At 38.4% G+C, this 13531-nt stretch overlaps 1 long non-coding RNA gene across 1 annotated transcript in view; it reads right to left on the minus strand.

The window, feature by feature from the left end:
* Nucleotides 1–1728: 1728 nt before the first annotated feature.
* The window catches only part of LOC135302137 (uncharacterized), a 42265-nt gene continuing 30462 nt past the window's right edge, over nucleotides 1729–13531 (minus strand). Inside the window, exon 3 of the long non-coding RNA XR_010363836.1 lies at nucleotides 1729–2026. This is a non-coding gene — a long non-coding RNA (uncharacterized LOC135302137). The remainder of the gene's footprint in view (nucleotides 2027–13531) is intronic.

A 13531-nucleotide genomic window follows, 5' to 3' on the forward strand; every position in this document is an offset into this window, starting at 1 on the left:
TATAAGAATAGAGAAAAGTGTTTAGAAAGAAAACCATATTTCTGTAGGTTTTAAAATTAAACAGTTGTGGAGTAAGGTGAAGTAAGCAGAAAGAAAAATGGCAACAAATAAATGAGATGCTGGGGGTCACAGTTGAAAACTGAAGGGCTGGATGGGGTCAGTGCAGAGGTTTTTTCTCAGAGGCAGAAATACTGCTCTTTGTAAAGAAATTACTTCACTTCAAAATTCTCAAAATGATCAGGAGAAGACAATATCCCCTCCCAGTCTCCCTATTTCTCCAGCAAAATTCTTCCTTCTAGCAAGCATTGCCTTTTATTTCACTTACAAAATTAATATTTTTTCCGACAGAATAGCTGGGTATGTCAGTTATTACTCACCATGTTACCATTCATGTTCCTGTCTTGGCAGTAATAAAATTGCTGTTTTCCCTCATGTTTAAGAAACTTGAGCTTAAGAGTAGTTAAATGAATAAGATATTAACTCAAAATAAAAATCAGTGACTATGGAAAAATACCTGATGGCCACAGTGTAGATCCCATCAGATATGCTACATCAAGTGCAGTCATTATCTAATGTTTTTACTAAGGCAGGGTTCTTGTCCTAAGTCAGGCATTGAGCAGGTCTAACATCATATATGAAACTGCTCACTGTAAGTACACAGTTCTCTTCTAGGGCAGGGTCTCTTTGCTCCTTTTAAAGAGAGTCAGACCCCTTTAGCATGACCCACTTTCTTAAACAAGGGAAGTCTATTTAGGTTCATCTGTAATTGAGTTACCCAGAAATTGTTGAGTTACCCACAAATGTTCCTTAAAGTGCAACTGACACAGAAAACAGAACAAGAAATGTCAAAAGTTGATATGTTGTACATTATAGTGTTGGGACCACCATTATCAGCAACACCAAGTAGAAATAATAGGAAGGAAAAAGAATGCTTTAAGCCTAAAAATGTAATAATGAACATTTTTTCACATTAAAATGCTAAGTGTTCAGGTGCTGAGGGTTAAGAGAGTGAGACAACAGCCAGGTTAAGAAGGATAGATAAGAATTTGGAGAATAAGAATTCTCCAAATAACCTCCAAATAAGGATGATCACCTACACTTTTATTTAATCCCTCTTGTTAATTAATATTTATCATTGTTTCAGTGGAAGATTTTAACCTTAGTGTGAAACATAGAGGGTTTTTATAAGAACATTAGAAGACAAATTTTTCTTTTTTTTTTTCTCTAACATAAGCAAGGCAATTTCCATGTGCAGCTGTTTTTTGCCTTTAACAAAGGAACCATGATGACAAACTCTTAGAAAAACTTCCCCACTGTACTTCAGTTTTGTGGGAACAGAGTGTAAGATCTGTGTTTTATCTCTTGGTGTCAGGAAAATGAACAATTCTAAGTAAGTCACACCTACACTGCTCTGATGACTGGTTTTTAAGCGTGACCACATTGAGATTGCTCCCCAGAAGCAAGTGCTGGCAACATGCACCAAGGATGAAGAGTCCTCAGCCAGGACATTTGGCAATAATTCCTGCGTGTCTTTTTGACATGTCGACACTCCACCTGCATGTGACTCCAAGTGAAGACTCCAAGTGCTGTAAGCACTCCAGGTGATGAGGAAAGAGAGCTTTCACAGACTCTGACTGGACCAGGGCAGGACAGGGTGGAGTTAGAGCACAGCATGCTCTAACAGAACAGTGAGAGTCCTGCAGCCATTAAACACAAACAAGTTTTAAACTAGATTCTTCAAATCTCAATCTTGATTTTATAGAAAAACTGTCCCAAGTTAAGTGAAATGGTACAATGGGTTTTGAATAAATGAATAAATAACATCATTAGCACTTTCTGTATATTCTGTCCAGAAGCAGAGTTCCAGGCTGTCAAGAACAGCATTTGAAAAGGAGCTTCAGTGAGAACTGTAGACTAATAAACATCAGTAAATTATTCTAGAGGTTGTCTACTCCATCCTACCATTCAAAGTGGGGTTTACTAGAGCAGGCTCTTCAAAACTTCTGTGTAGCAGAGTTTGGAATTTCTGCAAAGATGGAAATAGAGAAGTTCATACCAGAAATAATGGAAATATTTCAAGATTATAATTAAAATGAGAAATGAGTAAACTGACTTAACTAAAAGCATTTGTCTCTAATATTCACTCAAAGCATAAAATAAAATAATGAATTCTCTGCAGTTCTTCAGAATGATGTGAAGCTTTGAAAATAAATTGCAATGGTGTACTCTTTCCAGGCAGCCTCAAAGGCCAAAAATCTCCAGAGGATATATGAACATCTGATATCCAAGTGTTAGTGCCAACTAAGTGTTCAAACTTGCCCTGTAATTCTCACACTGAATAGCTATACTGTGGTCAAAAGGCATTTAAAAATTAAAAGAAGAAATACTGGAAAAAATAGCTCTTTACATGAAATTTCTACACAGATTTATGACTGGGTTATAAATTGTTGAACACTGAAGAGCATGTCAAAATTTGAAGAGGTATTCAACCTTCCTCACCCTGATCTCTCCTTGCCCCCTACCCCCAACAGAATATGTGTTAGAAAGTGTAAGTTCTAGCAGAGAACAATTTGGAAGATCACTGTTTTATGTAAGAATGTTCAGTTTTTTCAGCTCTTTGCCTTCAGTTCTATTCAGAACCTGAAGGTATAAAAGCAGCTGCAAAAAAATAATGAAAACAGAGTTAATTAAAAAATACTCAAAGAACATTTGGGCCCTAATTTTTTCTCTTTGTTAATTTGATTTTAACTTGATTGCCTGGATTAAAATGAGGACACATTGTAGTTCTTAATTCAAATTAATTCCATAGGGTATTTCCTGTTTTTTGAACTGTTTAGAGGATTTTTTTCAGAGATGAGAGAAGAGGGAATAAGTCTAGGTCTTCTTAAATCCACACTTCTCTCTGTGGTTATCTGTTGATAAGTAGACTATAGAAATTTCATAGCCTTGATGGTAAAAAATTGCATATTATTCTGTACAAACATCCATTTAATGCACACAAAGCATTTAATGGGTAGCCAGTGACAGTGTTTGTTAGCCAGACTGTTTGGCTAACATGAAGTCTCTGTATTACTGCCAGAGGATTCCACTGTGACGTTGTAATTGCTTGCTTCTTAAAGGGACGATTAAGGCAGTGACTGAAAAGGGACATAATTATAATTTCCTAAACTTTAATCAATTTGGATTTAGGCAGGAAAAGCACAAACTTCAGGGGATTTCTTTAGTTCCTCAACCAATTAGATGAAGTAACATTTCTCCATTATACAACACTCATATACATAAACAAGATAATCCTACACAGAAATAAGCCTGCATGCAATTCTTTTAGCCTCATCAGCTCATCAAGAAACTTCTGTAGATGGACTACACATGTACAGGACATGATAGGATTGAGAATGTGAATGCTTGTTTTTACTGAGAATGTGAAAGCCAATGACAAGAGGTCACTGATCAGTGTCATTGCTTTCTTGAACAGAACTGCTGAGGTGCAGCAGACACTTGTCATGACTTCCAGGTGAATATGACAGAGAGTCAAAAACTATGCCAGCCACAAGGCTTCATAATCCAACTCCGTCTAATGAGCAAACCAAAAATTTTCACTCTCACTAAAACGTGGTTATTTTGATCAGGCTAAATTTAAATGCTTCCCACAATGACATTCCATTATTATCCTTAAGGGATTCTTTTATTATATGATGAGGAAGCTGCAAGTTCCAGATCCTTTTTCCTGGAAAAGGCAAAGTTCCTGGAGCTACAGAACTTACTGGTGATTACTGAAATAGAGAAAAGCCTGGATTAAGGATTACATGTCTTGTGACTTCTTTCCTTTCTGAGGAACAGGGTGGTGTGTGGAGGGAGAAAGCAAAGGGGAAGACAGCTGTTTTGGTCTGCACATGACGAAATGTGTTCCCATGTTTCTGTGTATTTCTAGTTCCTTATCACGTCTCTGATGAATCAGAAAATTTGTTTTCATTAAAATTTAAAAAAAAGAAGAAACATTTACAAATAGATAAATAGATTATTAAAAGCTTTACAAAACAAAGTACATATAACTATCCTCTCTATAGAAACTGAGCAGAAAAGAGTGATTTGGTTCAGTCAGATAATGACCTATGGAATAAGACCCAAGATTTTTACTCCTAATTGTGTGCCTTCTTTCATTCCTTTCCTGCTACTCTGCCTTTATTTCTGTTTGGTTTTGTTGTTTTTTTTTCTCCTCTGCACTTTGAGCATCTCTCTACTGCTAGTATTTTTCCCCAGGAACAGCTGCTCCTTATGTATAAACAAATAATACCCCACCATTATGAATTTTCTTTCTGATGATACTCAGGAAAACAAAATTAAATGATTGGTTCAGGAAAGCACTAATAAAACTGTAGGGAATCTCTGAGGCAAGACAGAATTTTAAGGATCTTCTTTTGATCAGAGCTGGAGAGCTGACATCTGCTGCCTATTTGTGGAATTTATTGTAATAGATTTGTCCGGGAGAGGCTCCATGAGGAGTCTCGGCTCACATGTAACAGCTCCCCCTTGTGTAAACGTTTCATAAAGTAATAGGTAATTAGGTTGCCTTGCTTATAAAAAGTTTTAAGAAAACTCTACTGAAATTAAGCAAGTGAATAGTAGTTGGAGAAGAGAAAAACCAGACACATTGAAATGCTTGTTGCTTTCATTTTAAAGGTTGTGGTGCTTTTCATTGGCTATGTCCCCTTGAGTCAAATCACCCTAACAAAACTAACTTCAGTTGAGCACTGTGTTCAATTTTTACTTTAGGAGGAGCAAGAGAAATGTTGCTATTTGAAGTCAAAACCACAGACGTGTAAGTCAGTCTAAGTAGCATCTGATTCTATGTCACAGCACCTTAACATGGAAGTTCCTGAAAGCTGAATTTAAACAAATACAGACAAAGACAAGCAAATCTTATTTTAAGATGCAAATGAAATGCAATCAGTAGGAATTCAGCTTTAGTGCATAGCCCTGATATCAGAGGCCCCTACAGTGCCAGGTACAACCACTCAGTCTGCTGGAGTTTTCATCAGATGGAAAGTGAACATTGTTTCTTTCCTTTCAGCTTTTTAGAATCGGTTCTTCAATGCAACATTCTTCTTGCCTTCATTTGTGAGCTACAAACGCAGTCCCCAGTTATTTCCCTTCCATTGGAATGGAGTTAAGTAATTAGCCTCATCTTCGCTTCACTTTTAAAAAGCTGTGAAACCCATCATATGCTTAAATTGTAATACTTAACTTACTGATTTCAGGTGCTTATGTTCAAAAATCCACTAGGGAAAACTTCTAGTCAGCTGTCACTTCAGTCTAGAGGCACCTAAATTCCCTGAGGCTTCTCAGATGTGTGTGGGTGGCTGCTACTTAACCTAGTTCTGGCAAAGCAAATGGGCCCATGGTAAACCTTTACTATTGGAAGTGTATAAATTAATCAGAGTTATTTTCACAGAACTAGGCTGAGAAGAAAATAGGTCATTGACAACCAAGTTGAGTAAATAATTGTCATGAGCAAGAGGAGTGGATGGTGATGAGCACAGTTAATGGCATAGTCTTTGTCTGGCTCAGCTTTAGCCTTGCTGGTATTTTGCACACAGAAATGATCAGCTTGCTGTCTAGGACAGACTATGGCCAATTAGGAAAAAGGAAACTAGGTGTTTCTCTGCCTAATTAGAGTAAATGTTCCCAGTACAGCTGTTGTACATTGATAAGATCAGACTCATGGCAACTACATTCTGTAACCATGGCTTGCTCTCTTCTAAAATCTGTCAAACGAAGGAAATGGCAGCTGCACTTCATGTAATAGTCTGGCACTCAGCAGGAGTTGGCAGGTGCAGATTTTTTTTCTTTTGAGGTTAATATCCACATGTCCTATCTCCTAATGCAATAATTGATCATCAGACTCATAGCTGGTCATGGTGGTTGTGTGTGCTGCACTCCTTTGGGAAGCTATCACAAAGTATAAGAGAATTCAAGATTGCTATATCAGGAATTCATCATGTTGGGTAGCTGGGATACAATCCAGGAAAGTGAACGCTCAGGTTCACTGCTCAAGCACTATTTACACATTTATGCACTGACTGGCTAATAATAAAACACATAAATAAGCTTGGCGGTGAGAATCCAAGAGTCCTACCCATCTAGGTGAGTGAACCTGCTACAGACTAGGCTGGGTACACACCCTCTGATTCGCTCTTCTGCTCCCCATCATCTTAACATGAATCTGTGCACCAAGTCATGACTGGAGGAGGAGAGCAGCCTGCCTTCAGCCCCATAAACAGTTTTTAATACACCAGGCAGGGCACTTTCTGAAGCCATAAGTTTTAGACTACCTGAGGCTGAGAGAGTAAAATAACCATTTTGTTGGGACCACTGCAGATAGATTCCTTCTTTGGCTCTCAGCAGGACTAACAGAAAAAAGAGGTGCTCAGGCTGTGGACAATCTAAGCATGCACGAAAGCACAGCTGCAAGTCTTAATGAGAAGGCTCCTAAAGGACTGCAGCGTTCACAGGGTTAGACAACAACTAAAGTGGAACGCCTGGATTAAAAACAAATATATTTAGGAGAAGTTCCAAAAATTATTGAAATGAGCTTCAAGTATTTACTATTCACTCTTTAAATTATTCTCTATATATTGATTTACCTATCAAATACAGTAATGCTGATGCATTTGTAGGCTGGACTATAATTAGGACCTGCCACCTGAAAGAGATTGACATACCCTGGTGAATCCTTTAAAGGTTTCATGTGCTATTTCCCCACTCTAGTACCAGATAGTGTTACTAAATTATTTTTAATTGACCTTATCAAATGGAGTAATTACTTCGATGGTGGTAATTAAAGCACTTATCTCTTATCCAGAATAAATATGAGAGAAAACGTGGTGAGATCTGCTTTAATTATTTTTTTTTTTAATCTATTTGTTCTTAAACTAATATTGCACATTTTCTCTCTTGGGAATAACTGAAGTGAAATTTAAGACACCTGAAATTCTGTTAGAACAAGCAAGTAATGCCTCACACTCCTACTTTCAATAACCTTTTTTTTGATTTTCAGTGATTGGAATATTGCCTTTATGTTTTTTTTGTACAAATCAGCAGCAGAAGATATTCCCTGTTGATTATGATTCCACAATAAGCCTATTACTAACTCAACTCTGGTTTCAGGAAAAAGATAAATTTGCTGTCTTTACAATGCAGTTATATTTCCAGGGTAGAAATATCATATTCTGCTAGAAAATAATACTGATTCTTACTAGAACCACAACAGAACATTTTATCTCTGGAGCTCCAGAGAGACCCCTTTTTGAACAATTCCACTGGGGGCCAGATTTAGTAGACTATCTTCTATAAACCACCCATGCAAAATGGACAGCAAAACAGTGCATAAATAGGCAGTCCTGGAGAGACCACAGAAAGCCACATTAATTTGAGCAACTCTTTCAGAAAACCTTTCCCTCAACTGAACTGGATCCTCCCAACAAGCCTTGCTTTTAAAAATCAATTGCAACATTCCCCACTTAAACTTATAAAACACGCATCAGTATGAGATAAAGACTAACAAAATCTTTCCCTCTGAACTACAGTGATCATTAATTCAAATTGTTATGGTGGAAAGTGTCCAACAACACTAACCCTGGTGGTACAACCTTTACATCAGATAACAAATACTGATACTTCGTCTCCGAGAAAAACCTGTATTCATCCCAACAGCAAATTGGCACCAGTGAAACACAGCATAGGAGCACAGACAAGGGAAATAGAGCTCCAGGATGACTAAATGCATGCACCCAGTAACCCATATGGAATGAAGGTTGTCCTCTTCATGTTCTCAAAACACATACTTTGTGTGAGAATTTGGTGTACCTATTTCTCCCTTTGGCCTTCGTTGTCCAATTTACTGCTGCAGATTTTTTAATCAAATAACCCAATCTCTCCTTTTTTTTTTTTTTTTTTTTTTTTTTTTTTTTTTTTTTTGGTCAGGTACTGTAATTCCTAGCTGCCTGTCCTCTGCAGGGTATAAAATTAGGAATTGTGTACTCTTCACTGTTAATATTATTTTAAGGTTTTGTGGTTTTGTAAGAAATTATAACAAAGGGCTCATTTGTCATGCCCAAACATAATTTGATTCCTGAAATCTGTGAGGCAGGCAGCCTTATTCCCTCTATACAATACTTTACTCTTGGATATGTATCAGTCACAGAACTCCAGAATCTCAGATTTGGCCAAACCTCTAATTACAGGGCTGTCTGAATAATCCACCTTCAGAAGTGCCCTACACAGTACAGCTCCTGTGAAGCCTTGCTCCACAAGACTTTCACTGACAAGGTTGCTCATTGTACCCAGCAGTTACACACACACACCTCCCGTGTCACTGTACAAACCATGAATAATGAGACAACCAGACCACCACGCCAGCAGAGCTCCAGCACCCATGCTCTCCCTGCAGCTCAGTGGCTTGCAGCTGATGCCATTTTTTCCTCAGGCTGTCTGCACATTTGGCTTCCCTTTTTCACCAGCTGGGAAAGGTTACCAGCCAGCTGCATGCTTCTGAACAGACAGCAGAAGATCTGCACAGACATACAGGCAGAAGAAAATACATGCAGGAGCCAGCGTTTGGCTAGGAATCATTGCATTTGACACACGGCTGTTCCCCCATAGTGCTCAATCCCATCCATCCTCTGCCCATCTGCTTCCCCCTCTGTGCTCTCACCCCATGACATTCGCAAGGTCGACATCTTGCTGAGTGACAAGATGGAGCACAGACTCATATAGAGGAAATTTTATGTTCAGGATGGAGTCTGGTACATGCACAAATACAAATCAAAACAGATTGAATCACCCAAGGATGACATGGAAATATTTCAGAAGGAAAACCTGGCTGAGCTCCTACCTATGATTCAATTAGTCATCTACTCCAGTCTTTCACAGCAAATGATGGCTCGTTAGACTAGGACCCAAAGTATATACTTTGGGTGTACACTAGAAAACTGGAGGACTCAGAAATAGGTTGTCTTGAAATACCTTGGAAACACACCTCTATCCACATTCTATTCTGAGATGTTTTCATGTCTGAGCATCGACAACTTTATTTCCTGGCAGTCCTGATGGACATAAAGATACTTCTCTTTTGTTTTCCATCATGATGGGTATAGTTTTCTGACCAAATGCTATTGGCACATTTGCAGTGGTAAACCAGGGACTTCTCCAGAGGATTGTGAGTGGAGAGGCCCCTCTCAATGTTTTATATTTTTACCTTTGTCCAGAGCCCTGCTAGTGAATGACTGCATCCCCTCCAGATGTGTTGGTTTGCAGTCTATTCATGAAGGGAAAAAAATCACACAATGAATTCCCTTTCCATGTGTCCTGTGCAGCCAAGGAAGTGCTCTCTGGAAACGTTTTTGAAAACTACATATCTTTGTAAGCATCTGTTCAGTGCCTGTGAGCTGTAGGAATCTGAGCCTGAGGAAAGATGATTTTACAATAGCATTAAATGCAAGCTCTTTCCTTGATCAAACTTCATATTATATTTTGTTTCCCGACTAAATGTGTGTCCAGAAGGACTACAGCAGTGATTGTCACCCAGTATTCAGCCCTCGTGTGATCAGATCTCAAATCCTGTGTTCAGTTCTCAGCCCTTCACTACTAGAAAGGACATTGAGGAACTGGAGTACATCCAGAGAAAGGCAATGGAGCTGGTGAAAAGTCCGGAGCACAAGTCCTTTGAGGAGAAGCTGAGGGAGCTGGGGGTGTTCAGCCTGGAGAAGAGGAGGCTCAGAGAAGACCTTATCAGTCTCTACAACTCCGTGAAAGGAGGGTGTAGTCATGTGGCAGTGAGTCTCTTCTCCCAGGTAAGAAGTGGCAGGACCAGAGGAAGTGTTCTCAAGTTCTGATAGAGGAGGTTTAGATTGGATATCAGGAAACATTTCTTCACCTAAAAGGTTGTCAGGCATTGGAACAAGCTGCCCAGAGAAAGCAGTTCAATAAATATCGCCATCCCTGGGGATTTTTAAAAGATGTGTACGTGTGGCACTTAGGGACAGTTTTAGAGGTGAACACAACAGTGCTAACGGTTGGGCTGGATGACCACAAAGGTCTTTTCCAAACCAAATTATTCTATGATTTTAAACTCTGTTTCACCTACAGACAGACACAAGATCCTAATCAATGGCCTGTGCCATGTCTTTCTATGATCTCTCAAAGGAAATAGCATCTGGGTGTCATGGCAAAAAGCACGGCCATGGACCCAGGCCTCAGCATTTGAAAAGCCTTCCTGCATGATGAAGGCATTCAAGCAGGCCAAAGTCTGTCAGGATGAACACTGGCAACAGATCTTTGTGGGATCCAGGCCCAGACAGAGCCGGAGGGAGCAGCACAGAAGGCTGCCCCAGCACTGTCTTCAGTAGCAGTGTTCTGATGTAGCAGAACACACGCAGTAATTGAGACAATACAGCTGGTAATGGGATAAAGCAGCACCTGCTGATTGCTTTGCAAACAAGACCGGTCCAAGAGAAAAAGAAATTTGAGCAATTTTACAGACACAATGCGAGCTGAAGTGAAATCGCTAGAAATAATGTAGGAAGGCATCATAAAAAAGTATTAAACAGGGAGTTGAAGAATTGTGTAGCAACAGAGCTAATATAAAATTGTCCCGTCTAATAGATGCTATGGAAGAAAAAAATAGAACATTAAGAATGGAGAAGAGAGGCTATAGCGGCACAGAAAAAAAAATTATGCTACCATGGGAGAATATGTAGGTGGAAATATGATCAGTGTTGTACGCATGAGCGGAGAAATGTTTAAATAAAACATGTCCAGCTGGTTTGTTCTGCTACTGTTGTTAAGTGAAGTGAACCCATTGAGACAGAAGCCCTCTTCTGTGTATTTAATAATTTTTCAGGGATATTAGAAGCTTTGGGAAAATACATCAGAAAGGGATGCAAAAAAGACTCAAGGAAACAGCATGGGACTGAAGCAGATTTGAAACATTTTTTAGGGCAATAGGAGGCTGAGTATATGGAGTGTGCAGTTGTCTTCAGAAATGGATGTCTCTTTAGTATGCTGTTACTCAGCTGCATCTTTCAAGCTTGATTAATGCTTAATGTGATTGTCTTTAAAATCTGTCAGCATTTGGCATAGATCAGATAAGTGGCTGTGACAGAAGTGCAAATATTTGTTCTGCAGTTTTGTACCCTGATGTGGTTATGATTAGTAAGTTTTGCTTATGCACCTCTAGAGATTGTTTTGTAAATTATCCTGCTTGGATAGATTAAATTTATATTAAATTTAAGTGCTCAAATATATTTTCCTATGGGTTTACTATTTTAAATAAATAGGCAGCAACACTGCTTAGAGAACCTAGCTGGCACATTTTTAAAATCATGCCAAAGTTGAACAGGTTAAATTGATCAGAAAGAGATCGAATCACAGGATATGTTCCTTGATATAGGCAGGAAATGGGACTAAAACAATACTTTAAAAAATAATTTTCAGGAAAACAGAAGAAGGGACAGCTTTTTCAATAAAGATAACAAAAGATTCCAGATGCTGTAAAATGTAAAGTTCACACATATCAAGTGGTAAAAGTAAGTTAATTATTTGTAGATAGAGCACAAAGAGAGAAAGAATTGTTGACTAAAGGAGCAATAATGCATTAGAGCAGTTTTTTGATATCCCCTCTTTATCTGAAGGACATGAAACAATGGGATCTTCCAAAATGGTATGCTGTGAAAAGAGAGAAAAAAAGCAAAATTTTTGTTTTGTCTGGTGTTCAAGCAACCTCCTGTTACCAGGATCCTGTGTAATGGATCTTGGTAACATCAATAAAGACATAGTCACCCACTACACTGTGCTGAAAGAGAAGCTGGGAGTTTCCCAAATTCATAGCTAAAACTGAGTTAAAGTGATTAAGGAGAGTAGCTGGGGAGGATGGCTGGTGAAAGATGAAAATACTCATTGATATTATCAATATTTATCCAATTATAGATCCTAATTAGACGCTAGATTATTAGGGCAGGTGAAGGGTGAGACAAAGGAAAAATGCCCATTGCTTTTGACAGTCTGATTTTTTGGGATTCAGTCTCCATAGGGAAATAATTACCACTTCTTGACCAGAAATCACATTTGATCCAATGGAAGTCTGAACTTTGGCAAAGGAGACAGGGCAGATAATGCTGCTGTCCTTAATTAAGTTTCAGTCCAGCTGTCACACTTCCAACTCTGACTGCAACCTGCTTCCTCTTTTCTTCTCCTACACAGGGTTTCACAATTTTCTCTCCTCTTCACTTTGATCCACCAAAAGATCATTTTCTTGTAAGGATTCCTGTCTATGAACTTATATCCTTATTCTTTGGAACTTAGTTTGCTACTCATGTGTTTCTTCCATAGGCTATCATAAGCAAGTTTTGTTTTTTTTTTTTCCATATGCAGTTCAGATTTAGCAAAAGGTTTAGGCACAGTGTGATAATGTTTGGTAGAATGAAAATGACAAAATGAGATGAGACACTTGGCAATGATAAGGAAGATTGAAATAAACTGTATTCTAAATCTGAAAATAAGGTCCTTATTAAAACAAAGATTATTAAATTATTCCTAAATTGCTGAGTTTTTTGCTTTGAAGAGCAACCAGCCTAGAAACTTCCCAACTCCCACATCTGGCTTGACATCAACTGTAGATAGACCAACAGTTTTACATAAATATTTTAAACAGAATTCATGTCTATATCATGTCTGATTTCTTCCTGTAAGTCTGGAAAATTTCTCCAAGTAAGACATTCAGATGTTGATATCCTCAAAATAAACATGTATGTTATTCCAAAACTCTTCAAAGGACAACCTTCCTTTATCAAACAAGTAACATAACAATTTTGATATATATATATGGTTGTGTGGCAATTCTGATTCTTTTGGACCCTGAAAAGTTATCTTGTTTCTTCAAGCTGAGGACCACAAATATTTGCATACAAATACAGCTTTGGGACATAGCCACAGTCTTAGCTACATTCTGTTGTATATGCTTATTGCAAAGACTGTGATGCTTGAAACTGTGTTTCAAAAGTTCTGAATTCATAAGCTGCAAACCGCCTGTCACTAGTGAATATTTCTCCCTAGACAACAGAATGACAGCAAAGTTCTTGCCTACATTTTAGTGATCTGAACGTTAATGGATTCATTGAGAAGCAAAATGTCTACAGAAGACAGCCCCATTCTGTCCTTCTAAGTCTTCAGGCAACAGATTATGGGCTGTGAATGATCAAATCTTTGTCTTCTTTTGGTGACTGAATCCTTAAAAGTGCAGTGCTCAGTTTCTGATTCTGCTGCTGTTTGTGTAGGTTTCAGCACATGTTCTATTAAGAAATGTTAAAGTAATGCCCCTCTGTGAGGGACCCCCTCCTCCCAAAGGGAAATTCATCAGGACATGTTCTCAATTGCAAATTTAATATAGGATCTCTGAGCCACTGCTTTTGTTGTTGCCGTTTGTATTTTTTTTAATTGAAACTACTTGAAAGAAACATTTAGTGGTTGACAACTT

Source organism: Passer domesticus, chromosome 6, assembly GCF_036417665.1.
Source record: "Passer domesticus isolate bPasDom1 chromosome 6, bPasDom1.hap1, whole genome shotgun sequence".
NCBI lineage: Eukaryota > Metazoa > Chordata > Aves > Passeriformes > Passeridae > Passer > Passer domesticus.